The following is a 15,919-nucleotide window of genomic DNA, read 5'->3' on the forward strand; positions in this document are numbered from 1 at the left end:
TGGGATGGCTTCAAAATGCAATGCAAGTCGCTTTGGATAAAAGTGTCAGCTAAATGACACTTTTTGAAGCTGCCAGAGACACACACACAGCCGACACTGAAGTTAGTTTGTGTCTAACCGAAATTGAAAATTTATGAATATTTACTGAGCTGTCTTCACCTACGGACACTTTAGTAAAAAAACACGACTCCGTATGGTGGTCCAACGTGAGTAGAACCTCCACAACAAGTACAGAGTCGCTATGTCTTCCGGAGGAAAAACAGTGGCGGAAAGTTGAACTGTTTCAGGGTGATAAACCACGGCCCCTCTCCGCCGGCGCCAATACGCGATACATGCGAATAGACCACAAATGTACTGCGGCGCGTTTAGAGCGTTTGAGTAGTGTAAAAGAAAACCAAACCAAAAACAGGTGCCACCCAGCTGGTTTCAAAACCCAAATATTTTTTAACACAGAATACAAAACCCCAAATAAAACTTTATTCCCATGCACTTCACAGTGAGTGAGCCCGGTTTGGAATCATACAGTAGCAGAAACAAAAACTTCTTTAAAAAAAAAATTAAAAAAAATCTAATGACAAATGAGATTATGAATGTGCATGTTTGCTCAAAAACGTCTTTCTTTAGCATTGACAGAGATGACTGTAATGGGAAAATGATATGTGACCCTTTTAAATGCTTCATTTGTATAACCAGTTTATTAGTTGCAAGTGCTTAGGTCACAAAGGCCCTGACATAAGAACTGATGTCTCCCTCTTGGATTAGATGTTTCCAGCGTCATAGCTGTAGAGAATGAACAAAGTGTTTGTTATGTCTATGACCACCTTTGTTTAAGCATGTTGGGAGAGCAAGGACACGGTCAAAGAACTGACGTGTCTTACATGGATAAGATGTTCCCAGTACCCTGGCTGTAGATACTCAACAAGATGGTCAAAGGTTTCTGTTGACGCCACCGATATCTAAACTTAGGTATAAGAACTGCCTCGATGTGTTGGGGGGAAAAGGAGGTTGTTGACAGTCTACTGACCACGTAGCTGTTGTGACCCTTTTTCCCTTGCAAGGAAATAAACGGAGAAAAGACATACTTGACTCAGAGCCTTTGTTTCTTACTTAACGATTGTCTGTGCAAAATCTTCCACCACATGACTCACGTAAGGGTCAGAGATCGTCGCAAAACATTCCTTGTTGTCATGACAATATTCGGCTGCACCAAAACGCAGAGCCATACGCCTGGAAGTCTCTGACTGCATCTTGCTGCTTTAGACAAGAGGGAAAGATACTTAATTTCACACCCTTTTTTTATAGATTAAAAATAATGAACTAATTAATCTCACATTTTGAAATTTATTTAGTTTTTTTCTCTTCTAAAGACAAAATCTTTGAAACTAACGGGTAATCACTTTAGAAAATGTGTATTTTAGACATTGGGTGTAATTGTATTTTCGTAAAACTACACACATTTGATCGTCTCAATTGCAGAACTCCACCGGGTGGAACATGTTGAACTAGCCACTCTTTGCTCTCAACACTCCTATCATTTAACGGTTGAAGTGCCAACTATCTCCCCACATTTAGCCTGGAAGTTTTCCACACCAGAGTCTTTTAGGGACACAGTGGTGGTCCTCTGCAGGGTAGATGTTCAGATGAAAGCAGCCCAGCAGCCACCAACATTGCGTTAATCTCGGCCACAATAATCTCATAGATCAACGCATAAACTTTCACATCCTAGAAAATGTTCCACCCGCCGCCACTATGGAAGAATGACAAAATTGGGGTAAATCGTTGAAGTAGCTAAGAGTTGTAGGTGGAAATGAGATCCAGTAATGGGTTGCAAGTGGGGTAACAAAGGTAAACCGCTTAGGTAGCAAATGTGAAGGTCAACCTTGTTGTGCCAGTCCAGTAGTTTGCGTTCCTCTGGAAGAGACTTGTAAGTAATGTGATGCCATTCAGACAATTTATATTAATAGTAAATGACATTGCTGACTGAGCCAGTCCGTTGAATGGCAAAGACGCCCTGCCATCGATCCATGCTCACACATTCTGCCTGTTGTCAGAGCCTTCATTTCAATAGAAATTAGCTGGATGACACCTTGAAGAAGGTTTTCCAAGCTCTAGAAGTCACTTCAAAGCAGGAGTGCTCAATACAGAGCTGGCAACTTTTATGGTCGGTATGGTACAGTATGGACGCTACGGCCGAGGGGGAGAGCAGACGATAGGGTTGACGGGGGTGGAACGGACAGTACGGCCAACGGGGGGCGCCACCTACCGTCGGCTCGGACTTTTAGCGTGAGAAATTGGATGTGTGAAGTGAGTGTGTGTGTGAAAAGATGCGAAACCGTGAGCAGCTTTGCCAATATGTAACGTATGCACGGTTACCGCGGGAGATGACTCCATCAGCTAGCTACTATGTGTCAGTTACCAATCGCATGGTCCTATTACGAAAATGAAAAAAAGTATTGGAGCTTAAATGATCACATTGGTGGATATTGTTATCTAAATTGTGTTTATAACACTAGGATAAATGCACCATGGAGATAAAGAAATTGTGCCACGATAAAAATGTATGATAAGTCCTTCACCACTCATTTTACAGTTTGTACTGCAAAGATTAGAGGGGACAGCCAAATGCACACAAACTCATACAGAAAAGAAAGAAATCCTGAGAAAAGTTTACATAGTTCCTCTCAATTTGTGTCTTTGTTAGGTATTTATTTTTATCCCAGTAAAACCACCATAACTCAGTCAAACAGCGTCTCCTTGAGGGCTGTAAGGAATTTGGACTTCAGAAGGTGGTGGTGGAAAACCAGGAGTTTCAGATCTTTTGCTAAAACGACTGTTATGACCCAGATCGAGTCAGATATTTTTAACCTGCTTCACAGCCACTGTCTCATTATAGCCTACTTACAAAGTGGAACCCGGTAGAGAGCAGGACATAGACTTACGAGTCAGAGTAAAGGTATTGATGCAGCTTCAACAATGACATAAATGGATTTGATGCTTCAACTTAATTGAACGCCTGAAAACATACATAACAGTTAGTATATTTCTTAATAAGCTTCAGACCAGCTGTCCTGTGTTAAGGAATAGTGTTTAAGTTGATGACTGTGTTTTCCATTTCTAACGTGTGGTTATCATCACAATTGTGTATGCACAGCAGAAATGATCCTATGGATGCATTTCGGTTTGCTTTGAGTTCCTGTCATGTGCTTTACGTTTGCTGGGGGGTTTTGTCCACAAAAATTATACGTCACACAAGCGTACGTTGTCAGGAATCAGGAATCGGGAAACATTTATTGCCAAAATATGTCAAACATACAAGGAATTTGTCTTGGCGGTTGGTGCGTGACAGTAGACAGTGTAACAATAGACAACAAGACAGCAGTGCACAAGTAATAAAATAAAGTAAATTTAAAGTAAAATATTAAAAAAGTTAAAAAATATTAAGCATAAAGTGCACTAGCGAACAAGTAACAAAGTAACGAGTGACGACAAAGTGAAAAATTAGTTAAAGTGACATGTGCAGTATGAAGGAGAGTGACCAGTGGAATGTTCTAGTCAGTCAGTGGGGGACCGGCTCTGTTGATGAGCCCGACTGCCGACGGGAAGAAACTGTTGGTGTGGCGGGAGGTCTTAGTCCTGATGGACCTTAGCCTCCTGCCAGATGGAAGGGGCACAAACTGGTTTTGTCCGTGGTGAGAGGTGGGTGGTGTCATCTGCAAACTTCAGGAGCTTGACGGACTGGTGACCGGAGGTGCAGCTGTTGGTGTACAGGGAGAAGAGCAGAGGGGAAAGAACGCAGCCTTGGGGGGGAACCGGTGCTGATGGTCCAGGAGGCTCAGACATGTTTCCTCAGCTTGACATGCTGCGTCCTGTCAGACAGGAAGTCTGTGATCCACTTGCAGGTGGAGTCGGGCGGTGCAGCTGGGAGAGTTTGTCCTGCAGCAGAGACGGGATGATGGTGTTGAAGGCAGAGCTGAAGTCCACAAACAGGATCCTGGCGTAGGTTCCTGGGGAGTCCAGATGCTGGAGGATGCAGTGGAGGGCCATGTTGACAGCATCGTCCACAGACCTGTTGGCTCTGTAGGCGAACTGCAGGGGGTCCAGGAGGGGGTCGGTGAGGGACTTCAGGTGGGTCAGGACTAGCCGTTCAAAAGACCTCATGACTACAGAGGTCAGGGCGACGGGCCTGTAGTCATTGAGTCCTGTGATCCGTGGCTTCTTAGGAACAGGGATGATGAGGAGGCCTTGAAGCAGGCTGGTACGTGGCATGTCTCCAGGGAGGTGTTGAAGATGTCAGTGAACACCGGAGACAGCTGGTCAGCACAATGCTTCAGGGTGTGAGGGTAAACGGAGTCCGGGCCGGCTGCCTTACGGGGATTTTGTCTTTTAAAGAGCCGGTTAACGTCTCTCTCCAGAATAGAGATGGTCGTTGCTGGTGGGGGAGGGGAAGGTGATATAGATGAAGAGGTGTGAGCACCTGATGGGCTGGGGGAGGGAGGGGAGGGGGACTGGGGCAGGTTGGTGGAGCTGTGAGGGATGGGATCAGGACACTGTCTTTCGAATCTGCAGTAGAATTCATTCAGCTCGTCTGCCAGGCGGAGGTCATTCATGGAGTGGGGGGGTTTTTGGCTTGTAGTTGGTGAGGTGTTTTGAGGCCTCTCCAGACCGAAGCAGAGTCACTTGCTGAGAACTGTTGTTGGAGTTTCTCAGAGTACAGTCGTTTAGCGTCTCTCACCGCCTTGCTAAACTTGTATTTTGCCTCTGTGTACAAGTCTTTGTCCCCACTCCTAAATGCCTGATCCTTCTGCAGACGTAGTGTTCTGAGTTCCGCTGTGAACCAGGGTTTGTCGTTGTTGTAACTCACCCTGGTGCATGATGGTACACAGCTGTCCTCACAGAAGCCGATGTAGGAAGTTACAGCCTCTGTGAACTCATCCAGACTGTCAGTAGCCGTCCTGAAAACATTCCAGTCTGTGCAGTCAAAGCACGCCCGAAGATCCTCCAGCGCCTCACTGGTCCACTTCTTGGATTCCCTCACCACAGGTTTGCAGAGCTTTAGTTTCTGCCTGTATGCAGGAATCAGATGGACCATGACGTGGTCAGAGTGTCCCAGTGCAGCACGAGGGACGGCGTGATAAGCCCTGCTTACTGTGGTGTAACAGTGATCCAGCGTGTTCTCCTCTCTGGTGGGGCATGTAATAAACTGTCTGTATTTAGGGAGTTCATGGGTGAGATTTCCTTTGTTAAAGTCCCCGAGGACAATAACTAAAGAGTCCGGGTTGGTCCGCTCCACACGCCGTATCTGGTCGGCGAGTGTCCGCTGAGCCTCGTGCACGTTGTCCGCCGGCGGCATGTAAACACCGACCAGGATGAATGAAGCGAACTCACGGGGGGAATAAAAGGGTTTGCAGTGGATGAAGAAAGTTTCCAGATCAGGAGAACAGTGTTGTAGGATCACCGTTACGTCGTTGCACCAGCTGTTGTTGAAGTAGAAGCAGATTCCTCCACCCTTTGTCTTGCCGGAGAGCTCCGTGTCGCGGTCCGCTCGGAGCAGCTGAAGCCCGCCAGCTGGAGCGCGGAGTCCGGTATCGATCCGCAGAGCCACGTCTCCGTGAAGCACAAGACGGAGGATGTAGAGAAGTCTCTGTCTCTCCTCACCAGCAGCTGAATTTCCTCCAGTTTGTTGCACAGTGAGCGCACGTTGGAGAGAAAGATGCCTGGCAGCGGAGTGCGAGAACCACGCCTGCGGAGTCTCACAGCGAGCCGGCCCGTTTTCCTCTCCTACGGCGTCTCACCGCGTGACGAAAGGTGAGCGCACCTTTGACTAGAATGTCCAGTAATTCCAAGGAAGAAAGCAGGAAAGTTGGAAGTAACTCTGCTGGAGTTGTTCCACGGATGTTCAAGAGCTCATCTCTGGTGAAAGAGATCCGGGAATCGCAGCAGGAAACATAATTAACAAAAACAACAAAAAACGAAGCGCACCAAAGCACCGTGACAGCCATCATCGGCGCCATTTTGGATCGAGTCACAGTGTGGGCGAGTGTGGGCGGTGTGGGTGAGTTTCTTCATTTTGAACACAACAAGAAAATTAAGAAACTCTGGACGGACTAAAACTAAAAGTTACAATCAAAAGAATTTAATAATGAATAAGCGTTGCGTCAAAAAGTTAACCCCTCAGTCGAGGGTGCGTAGGCTTCCCCACAGACCACAGCGAGTCCTTAGACTATGACAGTAGTACTAGTAGATACTAGTTTACGGTCTACCGGTTCCACCTACAAATCCCCAACAAGGGGACACACGTACATATATAGACAATCAAAAAAGTGTGCTAACTATCCTATTGGTCTAACAGAGTTCTTCTGTGGTGATTGGGTTAGAGTTGGTGGGTCGGCAGTGTCCACGCCTCTGAGCACATGACGTCTTTAGGTGCGTTCAAGGTGGCTGGGTAATTGGAGTTTTCCATAGATAAAGTGGTGCAACAAGGTATTACACTGAATGCTGCATTCAATGTAAGTTGGATTTCGAATGTCTCTGTGTCATGTCATTATCAGTTGTGGTGCTATCAAGTATTACATACATGCATTTCGGTTAATTACATTACATTGAATACCGTCATAGCTGTACATTGATCAATTACAGTGGTTTTACAATATTACATTACATTACAGGTCATTTAGCAGGCGCTTTTATCCAAAGCGACGTACATTACACTTTTAACCCATGGCTTTTTCACATTTTTGCCCAGGGAGCAATTAGGGGTTAGGTGTCTTGCTCAGACATTCATTATTCATTATTCATTATTCTTTATTGATTACATCGTTCCAGTATTGTATTCTGGTGTACACTAAATGCATTTTAATAGTTCATTTATAAACCGGGTCGTCAGTTTGTTTCTAATCTCGTACAGTCCTGTTATATTTTGTAGCTTTCTGCCGTTCCCGCAGGGCCGCAGCGACCTCCCGTTCCGGCTCCCTGACCCCTGTCCCCGACGAGCCCAGCTCTCCTGTGTCCGGCTATATATTCATGTATCATCATGCTCATTAAGTTGTTTTATTTTTTTGTCATTTCAGTATCTCCTGTTGTATTTTTGTGTTATTCCCACCAGATCCTCTTGCAAGAAGCATTTTAAAAGAGGGTGGCCAAGGACTGGTTAGTCGCTAAAACCCTTCTTGCAGGAATAAATAGCTGCTGCATTCACTCAAAGATATTATCAAGCCCTCTATTCACTGAACAATACAAAAATGAGAGAATAGCTACAGCTTCACAGAGCATCTAGCCAACTTTCCTTGCATCAGCCTTTCAACCCTGTAAGCTTTGCATTCTAACCGGCATTGCTGGATCCAGGTCTTTCTGCCTGGATGGTCTGCAAACCTTATACAGGTGCAACCCTCCTCAGTTTACCCCTCTCAGGAGCCTCCTGGTTCAGAGATGGAGAATGGTCAAGGGCTGAGTTGTTCATGCACCCCACGTTGCTGAACGGCAACCTGGAACCACCGGAATGATGCTTCCTGTCTCACTCTCTGCAGTAGGAAAGAGAGGAGGTGGAGCAATGTGTAAAGCAGCTTTTTTGGTCATGACAAGTGTGGGAATCGTCTACCACTAGAGGTTAATCACCCTGCTGGGCCAGGGAGAACCTTAATTGCTGTTGAACTTTCCAAAACCAGCTCCAATTACTACCTCAGGGTCAAGCTTCCACTTGCTGGGTGTGGGTCTCTTCCCAATTTGTGTTTGACACCCCTGTTCTCCAGTATATGAAGGTGGAGAGCCTTTAGAGACCACAGGTTTTCCAATGACCACAACACCTTCATCAACAGGGCAGCGGACCAAACTAGGCACGTTGATATGTGCCACGATGGTGTGGTTTCAGTGCAACTCCCGTTTCAGGGGTCCAAAGAACACACCAACATTGTCCTGGAAGTTACTCCCAACTTGTCAGGGAAACATCTGTGATGGCTGTGTCTTGTCTCAGAAGCATTATTTTTAAAAGGTGTTGGAAAAAAATAATGGAAAGGCTAACATAGGTTTCCTCTATCAAAGGGGCGATGATAACCAAGCGTTGCTGGGCTTCTAAGCATCGAAACGGAGCCTGTTTTACCCCCCACACCGGTGTTCAGTTAGTTGTCAGTCCCTTTTACCAACCTCTGTCAGATTGACTGCCAGACCTCTAGTCTTGTGACCCATTATTTTCCTACATGTGTTTATAGTGCATACTATTTCTGTTTTTGAGCGCCACGGCATCTGTGTCCTTCTCCCGGGGTCAAAATACATTTATAGTTTTAAAAAGACACTAAACCAGAAGCAGAAAACAATGATTCAATAAAGTCATAGACCATGCAATTATAGAAGTAAAAAAAGAACCTTTTTATGACAAAAGTTAGATCTCTCTGGTGTTCATTTGTGGGTTTGTGGGAAACATCTGATGTGGGCATCTCTAAGCGTGAAGCAAAGCAGTAGAGTCCATTTGATTTAGGGGCTACTAACATATATTCAACAACAAATTATAAAATGGGATTTGGGACAACTGATTTGCAGGGACTTTCTTCTGTTTATCCATGTGATACCCCAGAAAATGACGTAGACCACCTGAACACATGCATATCTACCTAGTGAAAGACCCTCACACGATGATGATTGGCTAGTGGGGCAGAGATCATGGGTACTGTGATGAGCGTCCCAAGCCCACATCAGCGTTGCCCTGGAACCTACAAGGAACACCTGCTCACCACTCATCACGAGCTGAGTGGCCACACCTGCAGCTCGTCAGCTCCGCTGCATTTAAGCTGCAGGTTCAGAAGGAACAAGGAGGCCCCCTGGAGAAGACGTAAGGCTAACCCTCTTGTGTGCCGTTCTCTCTCTCTAGAAAGCAGCGAGTGACCCGACGGAACCCCTGGAGCATTGCACCGACTCCCCCACAAGCGGACGCACCACGAGCGCCAGGGTCCGCAAAACCTCGCAAGCTGGACCTCTCCTAATTAACTCTACGGTTGTAAATAAACCTTGCCCTCCGGGGACTTCACTTGAGCTGTTGTGTGGTCTGTTCCTTCCACTCCGCCACACTGGTGGAGAATGCGGGCGTACTGAGTGGGAGGCAGCATGCGCCAGCAACAGATAACTGAACATCTGGCGACGCGACAAGGGCAAACCGAACAAGAGTTAGATGGCTACGCAGGCAACGGCACCCTGGGCGACGACGGCAACGGCACCCGGGCCGACGACGGCAACGGCACCCGGGCCGACGACGGCAACGGCACCCGGGCCGACGACGGCAACGGCACCCGGGCCGACGACGGCAACGTCACCCGGGCCGACGACGGCAACGGCACCCGGGCCGACGTCTACACGGGCGACGGCACCCGGGCCGACGGCACCCGGGCCGACGTCTACACGGGCGACGGCACCCGGGCCGACGTCTACACGGGCGACGGCACCCGGGCCGACGTCTACACGGGCGACGGCACCCGGGCCGACGTCTACACGGGCGACGGCACCCGGGCCGACGTCTACACGGGCGACGGCACCCGGGCCGACGTCTACACGGGCGACGGCACCCGGGCCGACGTCTACACGGGCGACGGCACCCGGGCCGACGTCTACACGGGCGACGGCACCCGGGCCGACGTCTACACGGGCGACGGCACCCGGGCCGACGTCGACGAGGGCAACGGCACCCGGGCCGACGCGGGCAACGGCACCCGGGCCGACGCGGGCAACGGCACCCGGGCCGACGCGGGCAACGGCACCCGGGCCGACGCGGGCAACGGCACCCGGGCCGACGCGGGCAACGGCACCCGGGCCGACGCGGGCAACGGCACCCGGGCCGACGCGGGCAACGGCACCCGGGCCGACGCGGGCAACGGCACCCGGGCCGACGCGGGCAACGGCACCCGGGCCGACGCGGGCAACGGCACCCGGGCCGACGCGGGCAACGGCACCCGGGCCGACGCGGGCAACGGCACCCGGGCCGACGCGGGCAACGGCACCCGGGCCGACGCGGGCAACGGCACCCGGGCCGACGCGGGCAACGGCACCCGGGCCACGGCACCCGGGCCGACGCCGACGACGGCAACGGCACCCGGGCCACGGCACCCGGGCCGACGCCGACGACGGCAACGGCACCCGGGCCACGGCACCCGGGCCGACGTCTACGCGGGCAACGGCACCTGGGCCGACGACGGCAACGGCCAACGTCTACGCGGGCAACGGCACCCGGGCCGACGACGGCAACGGCACCCCGGCCGACGACGGCAACGGCACCCCGGCCGACGTCTACGCGGGCAACGGCACCCCGGCCGACGTCGCTCAGGGTGACACGGTGGTTCCTGGCACTCCAGGACTTCCACTTTGAAGTCCGGCACCGTTCTGGAGCAGCAAACTCTAATGCGGACGGCCTTTCTCGGATCTGGTCGGCTTTTGTAGGCCATGACAACGCTTAGGGGGGGGGGGGAAGTGTGATGAGCGTCCCAAGCCCACATCAGCGTTGCCCTGGAACCTACAAGGAACACCTGCTCACCACTCATCACGAGCTGAGTGGCCACACCTGCAGCTCGTCAGCTCCGCTGCATTTAAGCTGCAGGTTCAGAAGGAACAAGGAGGCCCCCTGGAGAAGACGTAAGGCTAACCCTCTTGTGTGCCATTGTCTCTCTAGAAAGCAGCGAGTGACCCGACGGAACCCCTGGAGCATTGCACCGACTCCCCCACGAGCGGATTCACCACGAGCACCAGGGTCCGCAAAACCTCGCAAGCTGGACCTCTCCTAATTAAACGGTTGTAAATAAACCTTGCCCTCCGGGGACTTCACTTGAGCTGTTGTGTAGTCTGTTCCTTCCACCCCGCCACAGTACTCACCTGTAGCCCCTGTAACTTGCATATGAATGTGTCTGTGTCATTACACTTGTGTCTTGCTCTTAGTAAAGAGTGCAGAGGCAATAACTGTATAGTGCAAAATATAGTTTGGATTGTATTACATTGAATCTGAGTGTTTAATATTCCATGAACTAGATTGACCGTTAATAAAGCTTATCCCATTAAATTCCTTTGAGTCATTTCATTAATGGTTATCCTTAATGCAGGAGAAAATAAAATTCAAACGAACAAGCAGCACTCTGATAATCTGCTCTCTGGCTTTGTTCGGTTCCAGCCGCTAATCTCCTGCCTTTTCTCACCAGTCGTCAGCTGTGTCCTCATCCAAATGAAGACAGAGTGGATAATTGGCCCGTGTTGACGCTGCTAATAACAGCAAAACATCTCACCCTCAGTGCCCCCCTAATCAAATGTCACATTCCAGAAATGACTGTTTAATGGGCCGCACCCGCTAGAGACAAACGCCTCGACATTTTAACCAACGTCAGTTTTCCCCGCTGTTCCTCTAAGTGTCGGATAATGCAGCGAGCCGCCTCTCACAGTGTGATGTAGTAGACATAAAGAAGTTCTTGAGCAGCCTTTATTGGAAAACAGGAGGCGACCTTTAAGCTCCCCGGAAGGTTGGAGGAATGTGTGGATATGTTGCAGTTGAGTTGTCAGCTATAAGGGAATATCTAATCGCTAGGATCGTGTGCCTGATAACTCAGATAACTATTCAGTGTTACTGAGCAGTACAGTACCAACATGTGAAAATATAAAACCATGTGCAACCATACCCCTTTAAAAATCCCAATGAAGCTGAAATGTGTTGCATGTGAGCAAGCTTCTTGCTTAACCCTTTTAACGTCAATGGTTGCTTACAAATTGTCTGGTTATTCTCAGGAATCAGGAAACATTTATTACCAAAATATGTCAAACATACAAGGAATTTGTCTTGGCGGTTGGTGCGTGACAGCAGACAGTGTGACAATAGACAACAAGACAGCAGTGCACAAGTAATAAAATAAAGTAAAATGAAATGCTAATGCAATGGGTTAGTAGAATAAGGCTATGAGTTAGTATAAAACAAGTTAACCACCTCTGGTGGCTGGAGGTGCAGCTGTTGGTGTACAGGGAGAAGAGCAGAGGGGAAAGAACGCAGCCTTGGGGGGAACCGGTGCTGATGGTCCAGGAGGCTGAGACATGTTTCCTCAGCTTCACCTGCTGCTTCCTGTCAGACAGGAAGTCTGTGATCCACTTGCAGGTGGAGTCGGGCACGTGCAGCTGGGAGAGTTTGTCCTGCAGCGGGATGGTGGTGTCGGGGTGGGTGAGGGAAGGGTGATACAGAGGCGTGAGACCCTGATGGGCTGGAGGACTGGGGCAGGTTGGTGGAGCTGTGGGGGATGGGATCAGGACGTTGTCTATCAAATCTGCAGTAGAACTCATTCAGCTCGTCTGACAGGCGGAGGTCATTCATGGAGTGGGGGGGGGGGGGGGTTTAGCTTGTGAGGTTGAGGTATTTAAAGCCTCTCAAACCGAAACAGAGTCTGAGAACTGTTGGAGTTTCTCAGTACAGATTGCTTGATTTCAAACAGAATTCCCTCCTTTTCATTGACACAGGCATTATGTCATCGGCTGAGACCCGACAGGAGACCAGGCCCTGAAGATGCAGCCGAGCATTTATTCCTCACACTCCTGCTGCCCTCTTGTGATTTTACATTTGTATTACAGGCAAGATCATAATTTGCTGAGGGAATTTCTTGGTGGACATGCACGTACAGACTTTCTTTTGAAGGAGAATGGAGCTGCGTATTTCACACCCTCCCTCATCAGAATGTTTGGGAGTTGTTCATCCTTATTTTCTCATGTGTGCTGAAGTGCTTGTCTGGATATGTATAATATTATCAAAGCAGTCAACATTTGTCTGCAGCACTATATATATATATATAGATAAGATAATTTGGAAATACGAATAAAGAATAGATCTGGAGGATGTCAATCACTATGGAGACCTGGATAGAGGCGGGCACGACGGAGATGACTGCTGAAAAATGGCACAAAAGGAATTACATTCATTGGACATTGATAAGAATTCAGTTTTATTCAGTTGTTAAAAACAAAAATGGTTTGTCTTCCTAAATGCTTTTCATTTCTTTATGAAGAGATTATTGTTTATAATTACATGACAGACAAATAAAACAGGCATGGGCAATGCTCCTGATGTAATGAAACAGATACACAGGTACATCATGGACCCGTCACAGGGCTGACAGAGGCTGACAGCCTAGTGTCACTGATTAGCCTGCATGACTTTGGACTGTGAGGCCCGAGGAGAACATGCAGACGCCACACAGAACCCAGGAACAGTCTGCTGTGAGGCGGCATTGCTAACCACCACACCACGCGCCGCCCCATTTTAAATATGCATTTATTTCACTGGCTTCCTGTCAAAAAAGAAGTGACTTCAAAATCCCGCTGTTGGTTTATAAAGCGCTGAATGGTTTAGGGCCAAAGCACATTTCTGATGTGCTGATACGGTTGTGGGTCAGCTGCCGTTCTCCATGCTGTGTGTTTGCATCTTCCCTTTCCCCTGTGTGTGTGTTTGTGCTGTTTGTCTCCACCTGCAGGGGGCGTGTCTAGAGGAACCAGGTCAAGAGGCGTGGCCATTCATCCTGCACAGCTGATCCACATTCCATGATTTACCCCTAGGGTATTTAGACCCCAGCATCAGAAGGCCTACCTGCCGCGCCGCCTGCCTCATGCCACTCAGACGGCCCCACCTGCTTCACCTGGATTCTACTGTGGAGCTTCGTGCGGTCTGCCACTGCTTGATTCCCTCGGGCTTCAGCCTCTTCTCAGAAGCTCCAAGCTCAGCCTCAATTGTTCATCTCCCTCTGAGTATTTACTCTTATTAAATGACTTGACCTGGTGGTCTGTGTCCTGTGTCCTGGGTCATGTGTACAGTCCCAACTGTACCTGATGAACCACACCAACACTTTCTGTTCCCAGAGTCAAAACTAAACTGCTCCACATATCTGGAACAAAGTCTTGAGTCCCTCAGCTCCTTTAAATCCAGATTAAAGACGTTTGTTTGCTGCTGCCTTTCATTAACTGTTTCTGCAATTCAGAATTCTTTAAGGCATTCTAAAACTACGCTGCAAATTATTTTTTAAATCCTTTTTAATGACTTTTTCTTTTACATTTCAATCAATGTTCTTAACTGTTTATCGATATCCTTGCTTTATATTTGGATGATTTTAATGGTTTTATGTGAAAATAAAATCTATGACTAAATCTATTCTAACTTTTGTTAACGAGACAGAAATGTTGGTGGTTGACGAAGTCACAATACTTTTTTTAATTTCAATTTGAGTAGTTTTAGTAGGAAACGTGCTTATAGCCAGAGGCTATTGTGCTATAGTGTAACGGCGGTTATTAACGCGTCATGATGACGTCATCCACGAACCCAGCAGTGGTTCTTGTGCTCAGACTACGGCCCGCGACGACTACTTTACGCTTCGGCGAGTTTGAATGTGTGCTTTGTTAGTTTAGCTCAGCTGTCTCGGTTTAGTGTCGACGCAGCCTCCTGCAGCACGCAAGGCTGTGATTGGTCTGCTAAATACGTCCTTTACGGAGTCTCACATCTCCGTTTTCATAGCACGATACCGCCATTTTTAAAACGAAGAATGTTTACGAGACAACGGATCAGATTGAAGAGCTTTTGTCTGAAAAAAAGCGTAAATATGAACGCTTCTAAAAGCCGTACAATTGCCTTACAATTATATTTTATACAACGCACCCTAAGGATTAAAGTAAGGGATGGAATATCTGAAGAAGTTATGGTAGAGGGTATTCCCCAGGGAGTGTAATTAGTCCAATTTGGTTTAATATAATGATTAATGATGTATTTAAGAAACTTGCTGATGACACTGTTATATGGAAGAGGGGAAGGAATCTTTCATACATCCATCCATCCATTTTCAACCGCTTATCCGGGGTCGGGTCGCGGGGGCAACAGCTCCAGCAGGGGACCCCAAACTTCCCTTTCCCGGGCCACATCTACCAGCTCTGACTGGGGACCCAAGGCGTTCCCAGGCCAGTGCAGAGATATAATCTCTCCACCTAGTCCTGGGTCTTGCCCGGGGCCTCTTCCCAGCTGGCCGTGCCAGAAACACCTCCCTAGGGAGGCGCCCAGGGGGCATCCTCACCAGATGCCCAAACCACCTCAACTGGCTCCTTTCGACGCAAAGGAGCAGCGGCTCTACTCCAAGCTCCTCGCAAATGGCTGAGCTTCTCACCCTCTGAGGGAGACGCCAGCCACTCTCCTGAGGAAACCCATTTCGGCCGCTTGCACCCGTGACCTAGTTCTTTCGGTCATGACCCATCCTTCATGACCATAGGTGAGGGTAGGACTGAAGATTGACCGGTAGATCGAGAGCTTTGCCTTCCGGCTCAGCTCTCTTTTCGTCACAACGGTGCGGTAAAGCGAGTGCAACACCGCACCCGCTGCTCCGATTCTCCGGCCAAACTCACACTCCATCTTCCCCTCACTCGTGAACAAGACCCCGAGGTACTTGAACTCCTTCACTTGGGGTAAGGACACATTGCCTACCTGGAGTAGGCGATCCATCGGTTTCCTGCTGAGAACCATGGCCTCAGATTTAGAGGTGCTCATCCTCATCCCGACCGCTTCACACTCGACTGCGAAACGCTCCAGTGAGAGTTGGAGGTCTTTCATACATAATTAACCATATTCAGAAAGATGTTCAGGTTCTAGAACAATGGGATGACTTAGTTTTCTATTCAACAATCAAATGTCATGGATTTTGGAATTAACTGGAAATCTGAAAATGATGCTCTATAATCAACCACTTGAAAGAGGAGAGAGGTTCACATACCTAGGGGTTTGGTTTAATGATCACATTTCATGGAAACAGCGGTCACTGTAGTATAGGAATTTATATCCCAGAATTTAAAAGAAAGTATGAATTTAGAAAAACTAATTATTTATCTGTTTACGTGATATTAAGTGAAATGGTTGGAATTATAACCGGATCGAAGAAATAAAACCCCTTAAATCAAT

This window comes from Gasterosteus aculeatus, chromosome 6 (genome assembly GCF_964276395.1).
Source record: "Gasterosteus aculeatus chromosome 6, fGasAcu3.hap1.1, whole genome shotgun sequence".
NCBI lineage: Eukaryota > Metazoa > Chordata > Actinopteri > Perciformes > Gasterosteidae > Gasterosteus > Gasterosteus aculeatus.